Below are 13,409 nucleotides of genomic sequence, written 5' to 3'. Positions count from 1 at the left end.
AAATCTCCCCACCTTGGTAATGCTTAATTGGAGAAGGCCGAAATGGCATGCCCGACTCTACAGACATCTTATAAGGCGACACAGGGGTCTGAGCAGGAACATACCCAGCCTGGGTTCTTCCTGCGGGTCTTTCCTAGAGTTTCCCCACCTGCTTTCCACCCTGGACCCATGAGCAAAGGGATATCTCAGGTTGGGCTGGGAGAGTCCCTGCTGGGCAGACCCCACCCCTACCCACATAAGTTATGGGAAGGAGTGACAGGAGGATTCTGTGTCCCTAGAGCCCCCATGCACCCATCTACCCTGGGGGTTGGCACCATACAACACTGGAATCCTCTGGGACTGTCTGTCTCATAGACTATTTGCTGGGCAAGGATAAGATTTGCCTTGTTCACATGACTCTATGCTCGTTGCCCAGAACAGGGACTGGCAAGAGTGGTACTAAAGGAGTGCTGGCCATGTGAAGAAACAAACAAATGAATGAAAGAATGAGAGGAGACAGAAAATGTATTCTGACCACAAAACACTCCTCAAAGGGCATTTCTTCAAGAACCACCGAGTGTTCACGGGGAACTCTGTGTCACCAGGACCGTGCCTTTGATAAGAAGTTAACTGGTTGGGCCCCTCTCCTGGTCTCTTTTAGATTACAAAATACCTTCCTGTCTGGTATCTCATGCAATATTCACAAATATTATATTTGCAAACCTCTCTGTGTTGGCCACTGTCCTAAAAAGTCCAGACACCCAAAAAATAAAGCAACGACCCCTCCTTTCTGTAGCTTCCAGTAGAATTTGAGAAGACCAACAGTAAAGAAGTAAGCTATTAATTTTTACAAAAACTGTATAGAGCAGTTACTGTTATCCCTATTTTTATTTATTTATTTATTTGTGTGTTTATTTAATTTTTTAAGCGCCCTCACAGATCGCAGGGACCTTGTTGTAAACTTACAATTCCTTATTTTTTTTTTGTTTTTTTTACACTTACAGCACCTGGTCTTCCTAGGTGGTCTCCCATCCAAGTACTAACCAGGCCCGATCCTGCTTAGCTTCCGAGATCAGACGGATTCAGGTTTGTTTAGGGTAGCATGACCATAGACTACCTCTATTTTTTAAATGAGGAAACTGAGACACAAAGAAGTCAAGGGACTTACCCAATTCCACAGCTGACATGCAATAGACATGGATTCAAATGCAGGTTGTTTGCTTCCGGTGGCCACGCACTCCACCTCTATACTATTCTGCCTCTCTAGTAACAGCCTCCCAGGTTCTTGTGAGAATCAAATGAGAGAAAGCGCTTTATAAACTGTAAAGCACTGTACACACGTCAGAGGTGATGATGTGGCTTAGACTATGGTGAAAAAGCAACCTCCAGTCTCCCACTCACCACTAGGCCAGGGGCTCCATCTCTGCCACCTTTCAGCTCTGGGGTTCTCTGGGATGCTTCTGATGTGAGTTTTGGGGGGGCAATGCTGAGAAAGTACAAAATAATGAATCCCGCTCCCTTCCTGGTGGCTCAGACTCCCCACAGAGACACAGCCTAGAACACTACCTTGCTCTTCGGCCATGTTTTTATTTGGGGTCTTTGTCTTGTAAGAAGTACTGGTAGCAGGGTGACTAAGGCTGGTGAGTCATGCACCCTGCTGGCCTCCTCCATGCACCAGCATCCATCAGCTTAGGGAGAGACAGGAAAGGGGAGAGTCCTTGGCTGCCTGCAGCTGAAGGTGAGGGCTGGGGGCTGGGGAAGCTGGGACTTTCCTTCAGACAAAGCAGATGGTTGCTGGTTGATCACACACACACACATGCACAAAGCAGGTTCCTGCCTGGAAGAAGGGCTTGTCAGACCTTAGAATAGGGCACTCAATAGTTACTGGCTGACCGAATGAATGCATAAGTGGAAGGATAAATAACAGATCACATTTGCAAAGTACTTTAAAGTTTACAAAACGTTGTCATGTACATCAGTTCATGTAATCCTCCAGAAAGAATCATAGAGTGAGTGTGCCCAGTATCCCAATTATGTAAATGAGAAAACTGAATCTCAGAGAAGTAATGTCAATTTCTCAAGGTCTCACATTCGAGCCAGGGACATTTACTGAATGAATGAATGAATGAATGAATGGAGTTGGTGAGCCAGAATCTAAAACCATGTGGTCTTCTCCAAATTTAGTATTCTTCCTACCATATATGCTACTACTTTCCTCATGAAGCGTTAAAGAGAATCTCCTCTGAGGAATTGAAGTTGGAAGCAGCTATTATGAGAACAAGACTGTGCAGAAATCTCTCCTGGAGGGCCATTGTCACCTCCTTAGCTAATGCCTTCTGTGGACAGAGTGACCTGTCCTCTAAGCCCACCAAGCCCCTTGCTCTCACAGCCATCCCAAACTTACCAGGCTGTGTTGTAACATATCTATTTACAGGCCTCACCCCACCTCAGACAGTGAGCTCCAACAGCGCTGAGCCTTTTTCATCTTTGCACCCAGCATCTGGCATCACCCATGAATAAATAAATAAATAAATGAATAAGGTATTTGATAGATTCTCTTTTCCTATGTTCTGCAAAATGAAAATGAAAAATATATATATATATATATATATATATATATATATATATATATATATATATAGTAGTCTTACCCCTAAGAGTCTGCCCAGGGGTAGCAAGCAAATATACAGGGCCAGTATGAAAATCCATAACAATTTCCCTCTCTCTCTCTCTCTCCCTCTCTTTCTCTCTCTCTGTCCCTTCCTCCTCCCTTGGAAAGCTGACCAATATTTAGAAGGCTAAACATCATCAGGGCAATCTCTGCTCTCAGGGAGCAAAAAAGGGACAAGCAATCTCAACTGCTCTGTCCCAGACAGCCCCAAAGAGCTAAATTTTCTTTCTCCCTCAAAAGGGCCTGCATAGTAGTGCTTCCATCCATGCCTTGATTCTCCCACACCTCCCTTTTCCGCCTCCCTGCACACAGCCCGACACTGTCACCCTCCCACCCAGCCCTCTTCTATCAGAGCTCTGAACACCCAAAAAGGAAAAACGATTTGTGCTGAGCGAAGACAGAGCCAGGGAGGAAGGGAAGGGCTGTTCGCTACCAGCTGACGTTCTGCAGACTGAGCTGCCTGTGTCTGTGCCAAGGGCGTGGCTGCCAGCAAAATCTGAGGAAGACAGAGGAGGGGGAGAGAGAAAAATGTACTGATTTCTACAGCACATCCTGAGTCCTATCTTAAACTGAACTGAATTGGCCTCCTCAAGAGGAAGGATGAGATCAAACGCCCATAGATAATAGAGAACGACAGGAGGACATACATTTATTCAACAAACATTTCCTGGGCACACTGAACTACAGGAGGACATACATTCATTCAACAAACATTTACTGGGAACACTGTGTGCCAAGCAACACACTCAGCACAAGGAATGCAGGCATGAAAAACAGCCTACCTGTCCGGGGAAATTTCACATTGGAGTGGGAGAAACAGGAAAATAAACAGGCAACTGTACTGCAGTGCAATCAGAGGTAAGGAAGAGACAAGCACTGGACAATATGAGGTCAGAGGAGGAGCACCTCACCCAGACTCAGGAGCGAAGGAGTAGTCAAAGAGTCTGCTTGGAGGAGGTGACACCCAAAACGCTGAGTCATGAAGCATGAAGAGGAATTAAATCAGTGAAAATGGGAGGAGAGGCATTCCGAGGTCCCAGGAATAGTCTGTCCAAAGTGAGAGCATGGCCAGCAAGGGCCATGATTTGGTACAGCTGAGTGAGAGATGAAGCGTGACAGACCATGAAAGCCTTTGCTGCAGATGCTCAGGAGTTTGAATGTTATTTGAAAGACATTTGAGCTATCGTCAAAAGGCTTTAAGTAGGGGAGGTGACTGATCAGATTTGCATTTTGGAAAAATGAGTCTGGCAACTATGTAAAGAATAGATTCCCAGGGTACAAGATGGGAAAGTCAGAGACCACTGAGGAAACTAGGGTGATAACCCAGGGACAAATGGTAAGGACCTGAACTTAGGGCAGCTCCCTTGGGGAAGAGGAGGAAAACACAGATCTGAGGTGTTTAGGGAGTAGAATTACTGGCCCTGGTGACCAGTATAGGGGATGGGGACAGGGGAGGGAGAGAAGGATGATGGCCGGGTTCTGACTTGGGTGTTAAGTGGGTCAGGAGCCATGAATAGAGATAAGGAATCGGGGCAGTGGAAAAAAAGTTTAGACAGAAAACAAATGAGTTCAAAGTGGGGTCTCTTGAGTGTTAAGGCACCTGTAGACATCCAGGAGAGATATCCAGCAGTGAGGTAGAGGTAAGGTGTGGGACTCAAGAAGAGGTCTGGGCTAGGGATGAACACTTCGGAGTTGGTGTAACTGCTGTGGTAAAACCATGGGTGTGCATGAAATCGCCCGAGAAGAATGTACACCGGGAGTGTGTTGACTGTCTTCCTGCCCCCGGGCCCGACGGGCTGAGAACAATGTAAGTGAAAGTGCTTGTCTCTAAACATGGGTCAGAATGGACTCTCAATAAATCATAGCTGAATTAATAGCAGGTCAAGAAAGAATCATGAAAAATCATTTAGTATAATGTTTTACTTCCAAATGTGATCAACACCACTCCCCTCTTCCTTTTGAAGCTTTCTATCCTATTGTCTCTTGATCCTGATAAGTGGGAGGTTCTTCTGATGTGCACCTCACATCCTATCAGGATTCCAGCCTGTCCAGTCCTTGAGTCCTGATCGTCTTGCTGCCTATATTCACCAACTGCTCACCCTCTCTCCTTGCCTCCTACACTTATCCTTGGTTGATATTTTAAACTGTTTTATTTTCAGACAGTATTCGTCACTGCCATCAGCTGCCTATTTGAGGTATTTTCATCAAATATTGTATTTGTGTAGTTAAACCATAACTTTGCACAGGGGAAAGCGATGCCACAAATGACTTCTAACTGCAGTGGGAAGCTGCTTCGGTTGTTGCCTCTAAATATAGGTATGTTAGGTGTTCTGAAAACCAAATTCAAGCAAAATGGCCATATTAGGAGGAATCGATGTAAGAGGAGCTTGCCGAGAATCTATCCAGTTTTTCCATCCAAAAGGCCTCAACACGGCACCCAGCATTCTATCCACCCATCTTTCTATCCACCCACTCATGCCATCTATCCATCTTCCAATTCATCCATCCAACCATCCATCCATCCATCTTTTGAATGCCTGCTCTAAGCCAGACACTGCACTAGGAGCTGAGGGATAGGAAATGAATGAGACATGGAACCAAGAATTTTCCAGTCCAAATAGGAAGAAAGATACAAGATAAAAAATGACTCTATATTATAAACACTCTAAAAGAAGAACTGGGAGGGAGGACATAACTCTTTCTAGGGGAATGCAGGAAGGCTTCATTAGAAAGGTTCTTGAAGCAGGAGAGAGACAGTTTACCTCTCACAGAGATACAGGAAGGAGGGGCAAGACTTACCTCCCAATATATATACTACTCTTGGGCATGAGGAATCTATCTATGGGACTCCAAACCATGTCACATCTCTTGGCCTCAGTATCTTCATCAATAGATCAAAGGAGCTAAGTCAGTGGTTTTTTATGCTCCACTGAATGTAAGGAGCCAACTGTCCTGGTTTGCCCAGGTTCCACAGATTTCTTGGGATTCAGGAGTTGCAATGCTAAAACCATACAAACTGGAATGAGTTGGTCATCTTAAATAGACCTTACAGATATCATAGGGAGGCCACAGAGGCAGGAATGGGGGAGAATAGTCTAGGGCCCTCAGAGCCCCCACTTTCACTTTAATTGGATCAGTCCTGACTTGTTCTACACATTGAACTTCTATGTTAGATTTCATTGGAAGAAACATTCCCATCGCTTTTTTGAAAAGAGTTTGAAAACCATTGGATTCAAGGATCTCTAGTGTCCCTACAGTCCTTTGAAATTAAAATTAGTATATATCTATGAAAAACTGATTTTTCTCTCTCCACCATTCTGCCTCATATTTTTTCCTTTGATGAGATGGAGAGGTGGCTATAAGATTGAAATAAGGAGTTTGGCTCAAAAGTCTTGTTCCCTACAGGCTGTTCAGAAGCTCCAAAATAAATAAGAAAAAACTAAACTAAATTGAAAATGGTCACGTTTTAAAATCCATAGCATCCCAGACCAGCCTACAGGAAGGTATCCTTCATTTTATACCTTTCTCCCTCTCCACTCCAGTACCACTTGTTCTCAAATTATATCTCTGGGGGTATGTTTAGGGGGGGACAATTAATTAACCTAAAAACTCCCTCTTGTTGGGGGTGGGTCAGAAAGCTGAGAGGGGACCAAGAGAAACAGTTGGAAACATCTCAGCTCCCCCTCCCACTCCAGATCCTTCTGGCAGCTCTAATTGAAGCCTGTCACAGGGAGAGAAGCCAGCTGCAAATTGCATTCATCAACGAATTACAGCAATTACAGCCCCAACCCCAGCCTAATGGGGGTGACACATTCAGTCAGGCAGTCCCTTCCTCTGATTCAGAGATGCCAGATGCTTTGGGCCTCCAGGGTTACTTTTTCTAATCCAGACCCTGAACTGTATCCTGGCCCCACACCTTGCCTTCAGCCAATACATTGGGGAGAATGGATGCTCCCCAACCTTCTCCAGAGTGCTCCTCTCAACCATCACTGAAATTCACCCAGTAATCTAGGCCCAATTCCTACTGCTATTCTTTAAGGTGAGTTTCCCCCAGATTTGATCCTTGAAAGAACTGATGTGCTAATAATTCAAGGGCCTGTTAAGAATGCTTTCCTCGTTGGCAGTGGGCCAGCTCAACTCCTCCTGCCCACCCTGCCAACACCAGGCCAAGGCAAGGGTGAGGTTCACATGAAACCTGTGGAGGTGTAGTGGAAGTATCACCTCCCAGAAGGAAAGGTATTTGGCCACCCACACCTGTCCAGGCTGCTTCCTCACCTCTCTCCCTAGAGCCAGCAGCTCTGGTTTCAACAATTTAAGGGTGTGTGTGTGTGTGTGTGTGTGTGTGTGTGTATGGCATACCACAAGAAATCCACATAGGAGGACCAGGGAGATGTGGAGGGCATGACGCTGGGCCCTCTGTGTGATTTGGGGTGTAAAAGAGCAGCCAAATGCCCTCAGAGAATGCTCTTTTTCTCTCTTGCTTTTTGCTTTAGAATTCCATCACCTCTACAAACAGGGTTATGCCAGAGGAAAGGAAGGTTCAGTTTATCCATCCCCCAGCATTTGGGCAAAACAATCATCTCTTCCTCTCCTCCAGTCCCTGTTTGAATTTGGGAGTGGGGAGGAGGGAGGGAAAGGAGGTGTCTTTTCTATGCTGAAGTTTCTAAGGAAGCCAGCCCAGATCCCACCCTTCCCTTCCAGAGAATGTACCTTGTGACGTTTAAATCAAGCCTTGAGAATCAATTTCTCTTAAACTGTCCTTTCTCCACAAAAAGAGATGGGGATGGATACAACCAATAAAGGGAAAGCACAAGAGAAGAGGAGCAATGGGGCTCAACAGCCCCATTGGCAAGGAAAGCGGTCAACAGGAATGACTCAGTAGCCCCAGCTTCCTGGACGCTCTTGAAGAAACTCAGCATTTCATCCCGAGTTTCAGATAAACCTCCAGAAGAGGGAGGGCAGGATCAGATGCAGGAACCAGGGACAGAGACAAATGGTGGCAGAAACAAGGCAAGACAAGGGCAGATAATGGCTGAGGCCCAGTTCTGGATTGCCAAGCGCACGATCAGGACTCAGGCTTGCCCAGGTCAGCAGGCTCTTCTCTTCTCAGGCTATACCTCGAGAGGACGCCCTTGATGCCCCACCCAGAACCCCTGGACTGGCTGTGAGTGCTGGCTCTGAGGGTTCCTGGCTGCCCCTTCTTTGGAGACTCCAGCAAGTGGCAGCCAATTAGCTGACTGTAGAGGATGAAAAAAGACCAGTCTCCCCGCCTAATGGGTGATCCTTTCTGGGTTCCATTCTCATCCAGAGCTGCCCTACAGGATCACACCAAAATTAGACCCCAGCTATGAGAGCATGTCTTTGCTCAGCCCGTCCTCTGCCCCACCCTGCTTCCCTCCCCTTCTCCTGAGATTTTGCCCTCAATAAATCATGTGTTCCCCTGAATCCCTCTCTCAGGAAACCAGATCTAGGAGGCCTTTGTGTATTGATTGCACCTGAGCACCAGTGCCTAGGACAGTATATCAGTGCATAGTAATGCTAAATATTATATTAAATATGATTGATTGAAGAAAATGAGTGACTGATTGAATTAATGCTTTAGATGGGAGATAAGTGGAGGGGGTGGGAGGGACTGAGCTCTTTCTCTCTCTCCCTCCCTCTCTCTCTCTAACCAGGTGTTAACCTGATCCCCACGGCTCATCCCAGTACATCCTGTCTGCATATAGGCCACCTGCTTATGTAGGTACAAACTCAAGGGCAGATAATCCAGGTTGTGGATTATCCAGACCCTCAGCAGGCATCTTTTCCCTCAGTATCACATGCCTGAGCCCTCTCTCTGCTCCAGCACTTTTGGGTGGGGTGCAGGATGGGTTGGGCAGAGGAAGGCAGCAGGGAGGGCAAGATGATAAAACCTCAGTCTATCAACATTGTTGTTACTATCATAGCAGTGTGATGAAAGATCAGAAACTATTGGGTAAAATCATGTTAGGAATTTTCCGTGGATTCCAGATAACTGGGCTCATCATCAAATAGACAATTAAATTGCTGTTTATAAAGTGAAAACATCCTGAACGAAGTTAGGAAAATCATCTGCTAAGTAATCGGATTTGGATCATCGAGAATCATAGTTTGATGCTTTAAGACAATTCAAGATATGTAAAATCTTCACCTATTTAGAAAGCTTTTCAGAAGGAAGGAGTGTATGCAGATCTGTCAGATTTTTCCGTCCTTCCTGTCATCTCCCCTCCTTCCAGACTGCTGCAGTTTAATCTTTTTCTGATTTCAGAAGAAAAGAACGAGGGACCTCCCGTCCTTTTGCCCATCATGTCCCTTCTTCCAAATGTCTGGGCCTGCGTTGCCGATAGAAATAGAACACGAACCACATATGTCATTTGAGAATTTCTCGCAGCCACATTGTTTAAAAGGTAAAAAGAAGCAGGTGAAACTAATTTTAATTTATTTAACTCAGTATATTTAAATTTTTTCCTTTCAACATAGCTATATAAAGAAGATGAATGAGATATTTTACATTCTTTTTTTGTACTAAGTCTTAAAAATGTGTCGCGTATTTCACACTTACAGCCTGTCTCAGCTCAGTTCAGCCATTTCCCCTGTTTAGCGCTACATGGGACTGGTAGCTTCTGTATGGGCAGCACAGGTCTAAAACTTGAGAGTCCCTTCCCAAAACCTGCCCCACACAGCTCCTCTGGGGTGGGAGGCAGAAGATGGGAATCTAGATACAGCTTGACTATCCTGGGGTAACCTTGGGAGGAGCTGGGGGAGAGGAGTGGTAAACAGAATCTAGGGAGCGTCCCAGGCTAGGTAATTAAATTACTGGGAAGGGAGGAACGAAACTGTCTATTAAAACTCAGACTCACATCTTTCCTCCGAGCAGTAGGTAGGGCCGAGAAAGTACTTCCAAGCCCACGGTCCTTCAAGTCCTTTGTTAATCAGAATACTTAATTAGCATTCCAAATCTGTTTCTTTTCATTACCTCCTCCAGGAAGTCTTCTCAGATAAACTCTCCAACCTTACTTGATAGCTTCTTTCCTGAGTGCTATCAGCATTTATAGACAAAAGCCACTCCTTCGACAAGTAACACCCCAACCCTCCAACCCCTGAGTGGACGGACACTCTACATTCCACAGATAGGAGGAGAGGACCCACTGTGTGCCCGCCACTGTCCTGGGGATACATACAGTGGTTAGCTCTCCTCCTAGAAAGCATAGCCTAGAGATGAAGATGGACAGCAAACAAAAACAAAACAAAATAATTTCAGAGAGTGATAAGATGAAGGAAGAAAGATCACTAAAGCATTCCCCAGGCCCACTTTGTACTGAGAATCATAGAACCTGAACCAAAAAAGATCTGATATCGTTTACTCAACCCCCTCACTTACAGAAGAGTAAACTGAGGCCGGGAGACTAGAAATTGTTTGGTCAAGGTCACAGAAGTAGGTGGCAGAGCCAAGTCTTGCTGTGCGGGTTACTTTCTGAGGTGCTGCCTGGTCAGACTAGTGGCTCTTCTGTTTCTCCCCCATTAGACTGGAAGAGTTCCAGAGTGAGTAAGCAGTTCTGCCTTCCCTCTCCCTAAGGATAAAAGTCAACATCTGGAGTGAAAAGCCATGGATAATCTCATAAAAACAAACACAATCAAAAGCACAAAACCTCACTTCCATCAGTCTTCAAAACCCAGCTGTCATCCCTACCCTCCCCCACAAATCTTTTCAGATCTCATAGGAGAGGGTGGGAGGTGCTAAGGAGATAAACCCTCCTCTCTCCACCTCCCAGCCACCCCACTCCATTCAGGCGGGGTGTAGATTTGGGATTAGCCCAGGGGCCTAAATGAACTAAACAGAGAGATGGAGCCCCAAACAGCCCAGAGTAGCTGAGGTATCTGACACTTCAGGCTTCTGCTTCCTGTTCCAAGAGTCCATAAGCTATAGCAATCGGTGGGGGTCCCCACTAGAGGATTTGGGGGTCACTCTGTGGGGAGATCCAGGGCCTCAGCTGCCCTCCTTCAGGCCCCCGGTTTGTTTTCACGTTCCCTTCACAGCATGCACTCCTAGTCTCAGCCTGACTGCCTCCGTGAGCCAAGTCCTGGGGATTTATTTTAGGAGTTGTTTCGCCCACTCTGCCTGACGTCTGTGAGAAGCCCGGGTGCTTAGGGAGTCCTCACCATCTGCCCACCTCTGCCATCAGCCAGGCAGCCCTGCACGGGGCTCAATCCCCAGGCCCAGAAAGTGGGCTCAAGCTCACCCCCCATGCCTGCAAGTCCTACGCCAAATCGATTGTATTTCTTTCCTCCCCAAAAACAAGAGCACCATAATGCCTACCCTACACGAACTCGCCTCAGTTTGAAGAGGCCTTGAAATCTGGGGGTGGAGGATGTGGAGGCTAGATTAAATTTTCCTCCCCACCTAAACCCTCTCTGTACAAACACACACTTTGGCACTACCTATGAAACCTTGAAATATGTGTACCCTCAGACAACAATTACACTTCTAGGAATTTATCTTACCGGAAATCTTTCCCCAAGTGTACAAACAAATATGTCCAAGGAAGTTCATTGCTGTGGATACTCTGTGGATTTAATTAATAAATGATGGTGCGTTCATACAATGGAATTTCATGCAGTCATCAAAAGAATGAGAAAAATCCACATGTCTTGACGTTGAATAATGCCCAAGTTATAAATGAGAAAAGCAAAACTGTACAATATGCCTTATGTAATCCCATGTGTGTTATATATACATACCTTTTTTATATATGTAGATAAAAACATATCTGGAAGATTATATATAAAAACCTGTTCAAATATTCAGCTAGCTATGAAGTTTAGATTACGGGATTTTCCATTTTCTAAAATTCTAAATTTCTTTCATAGCAAAGATCTATTACTTTTGTAATCAGGTGGGGATGGGGGAGAACAGTAAAAAATTTTCCTTTAAAAAGGAAGGAAGGAAAACACCCTCCTCTGGCTTGGCTGGGGAGGTCCCATGACACCCACCCACAAATTCCCCAGCCATGCTCCTGCAGATGGCCTTGGAAATGATGTGTGGCTACACACTGCCCACTCCTTACAGCCCAGCGTTGGCCTGGGCTTCCCTTACTGCCTTCACTCCCTCCGTCCCACTGGCCTCCATCCAAAACGGCCTGTGTTGGAGCACAGGCTGTCCTGTGCACAGCCAGTGCTTCGGTGGAGTTCAGTGCTTCCCAGGCCCCAGTGGAGGTGTCCATCTCACGAAAGACTTGGAATGACACATGGTCAGTGTAAAAGGAGGGTGGGGACTTCTGGCCAGATTTGAAGCTGTGCTGGGCTCTAGAGATAAAGCTCCCACTCCTCAGGAAGACAAGGGAGGAAGTGGAAAACAGGCTTAGTCTAATCAAGGCTGGGAGGGAGGAAGGGAAGGGGAGGTCAGAACTCTTGAGATGCTGGACCTGTCGCCTGGCTCCTATCTCCTGGCACTTGCACTATGAGTACAAATAGCCAGCCTAAGAGGAAGAATCTGGATGTACCACTAAGTAGCTGTGTGTCCTTGGGCAAGTCACTGTCCCCTCTGGGCCTTGGGGACTTCTTTCCTTTCTCTTTGCTTTTTTTTTCTTCCTTGAGCAAGTATAGCATAAGACGAGATGGCATGGGAAGGTGAAAGGGCCTTTGCTCTCATGAGGAGGGGCTTGGGGAAGGGCAGGGCCCCCAGGGGAAGTGCCCTCCATGCAGATTTTACAACCCAACACGTGTGAAGAGAGGAGGAGGGAGCGGGGGAGGGCAGCTCAGAAGGGGGCCTCAACTCTGGGCCCACTGGTCTCCTTCAGCTTCATATCACAGGCAATCAGCCCCTGCCCACCACTCCTGGTCCCCAGAGACCCTCTGCCCTCAGGGAGCCTCTCCCTCAGCATCTATCTTATGGTCTCGAAGAAAGTCTACTTAATAAGGAAGCTGGGATAAGGGAGTCTACAGTCCACCCCCAACCCTGATTCTACCCCCACTCCAAACCATCAGCTCAGAAGCTCAACATGCAGAATGCCTGGGCAATGCCTGAGTAGGATGGACCAAGGCAGGAGGATTATTCCAAAGCTCCCACCCCTACTCAGCCAGAACTTAGCTTTCTAATCAGAATTCTCCAGTGCTCCCCTCTCACCTCAATCCCTTCAAAGCAACTGACTTCTCCATCTCACTTTCATTTGTGTCACCATCCCCATACCACCCACCCCCACCCCATCCCCAGTCCTCCACTCCCACCAGCTGGTCAGGCCAGAGGGATGTGTGGGGAAGAGCTAGGACATTCACTGGTCTCCTGAGGACCATGGCCCCCAGGGCTGGAGCCTGGGAAAGCAGAAGACAGTCTTAACCAGATAGGGAGGGGGAGTGGTTAGCAGAGCCAGAACCAAGAGCTGACACCTTGGAGGTCCCTCTGCTAAAGAGGGGAGAGCACCTCTGCATACATCTTTCTTCCAAATCCAGAGACCGCAGTCTTTCAAGTAACCAGTTATGGAGAAAACATGTCCTTGGAGATTTTGAGACAAAAGAGCAGATTTGGGGTAGAGTGGGAAGGAAAGGTCTCCCAGCAAGACAGAGGGTCCTTCGAATCAGGTCCTCCCAAGCCTGTTCCTGCGCTACAGAAAAGGACTCTGCTGTAGTACTGGGAGCCATGAGTCACAGGTGTGTGCAGAGAGGGGCCAGGTAGCAGGTGTCCCCAGCAGAACCAGCCCAGCAGCTCCGTCAAGTAGGCCCCAAAACTGACGCACGCTAAGCACCC

General features: G+C 46.8%; 1 long non-coding RNA gene and 1 pseudogene across 1 annotated transcript; both read right to left on the bottom strand.

Annotated features, from left to right (window-relative positions):
* Positions 1 to 974: 974 nt before the first annotated feature.
* Positions 975 to 1,093, bottom strand: LOC120589305 (uncharacterized; annotated as a pseudogene).
* Positions 1,094 to 8,613: 7,520 nt separating this feature from the next.
* LOC120589188 (uncharacterized) lies at positions 8,614 to 12,858 on the bottom strand. The gene is made up of 3 exons (XR_005649421.1): positions 11,171 to 12,858; positions 10,050 to 10,239; positions 8,614 to 9,000 (listed from the first exon to the last, which is right to left on the bottom strand). It is a non-coding gene; the product is annotated as an uncharacterized LOC120589188 (long non-coding RNA).
* Positions 12,859 to 13,409: the final 551 nt, after the last annotated feature.

Source organism: Pteropus medius, unplaced genomic scaffold (assembly GCF_902729225.1).
Source record: "Pteropus medius unplaced genomic scaffold, Ma_sr-lr_union100, whole genome shotgun sequence".
NCBI lineage: Eukaryota > Metazoa > Chordata > Mammalia > Chiroptera > Pteropodidae > Pteropus > Pteropus medius.
The sequence above is the reverse complement of the archived record's forward strand: the minus strand, read 5'-3'. Positions and strand labels throughout refer to the sequence as shown.